The sequence below is a fragment of the Orycteropus afer genome, unplaced genomic scaffold, assembly GCF_000298275.1.
Source record: "Orycteropus afer afer isolate SDZICR_OR568_19922 unplaced genomic scaffold, OryAfe1.0 scaffold00004, whole genome shotgun sequence".
Classification (NCBI taxonomy): Eukaryota; Metazoa; Chordata; class Mammalia; order Tubulidentata; family Orycteropodidae; genus Orycteropus; species Orycteropus afer.
Genome location: NW_006921591.1, coordinates 26714986 through 26715848, shown reverse-complemented (window position 1 = coordinate 26715848; position 863 = coordinate 26714986).

Here is an 863-nt window from a genome sequence, read left to right as displayed (position 1 = left end):
ATCCATTATGACACTTACTCCCAGTAAGTCCTTGTTGACACCACTGAATGCTTCTCACAACACAAAGCTTCATAGATGTAGCAAGACAGTTGTCATTTTCTTTATCAAAGGTAATTATATTCCTTTAAAGAAACAAGATGTGTAAATGTGACCAACATACATTTTCTAAGTGTTTTACATTTGTCTAACAATTTGTTTCTAGTGGATGACTTTTTTTTTTAATGAAGAATTAATAGAAAATTTCAAAATCTAAAGGATAATACCTCACCTTCAATGAAAATTTGTTTCCAATAGAGGCATTTATAAAAACTATCTTAAAAATTTATAAAGAGAAAAAGACAGATGTAAAGCAGGTTTTTTAAAGAAACTGTAGAGCAAAAGCAAAAAGCTATAGCTCATTGATCTTTGTTGAAATAATTAGAGATTGGGGAAGCTCAGAGTTAGGTATTGAAACTAAAAAAAAAAAAGTAACAAATTCATTACACAAATAGGTCTCAAAAAAATTGTAGATCTCAGAATTTACTGACTCTATACCCACCTTTGAGGAAAAATTCTTTTTCTTTGGTATGATGCTATTTTCAGGATTAGCAAAGAGCCAATCTGCCTTTAAAACCACAGAAAACATTTTTCACATCAGTACTGATAATGAAGAAACTCCAGTTGGTTTCATGGGAATGTCCTTACTATACTCTTGGAATTCTACATTTACATTTACATTTTTATGGTTAATTGATTATTTGATTTCAGAATCCAAATCTTGGTTTTCCAGCACATTTTTTTTTTTTTTAATTTGGTGAAAATAAGTTCTAGATTTAGCCTGATTCTATGAATTCTCAGTCCCAGGGTTACAGGTGAGGAGAGAC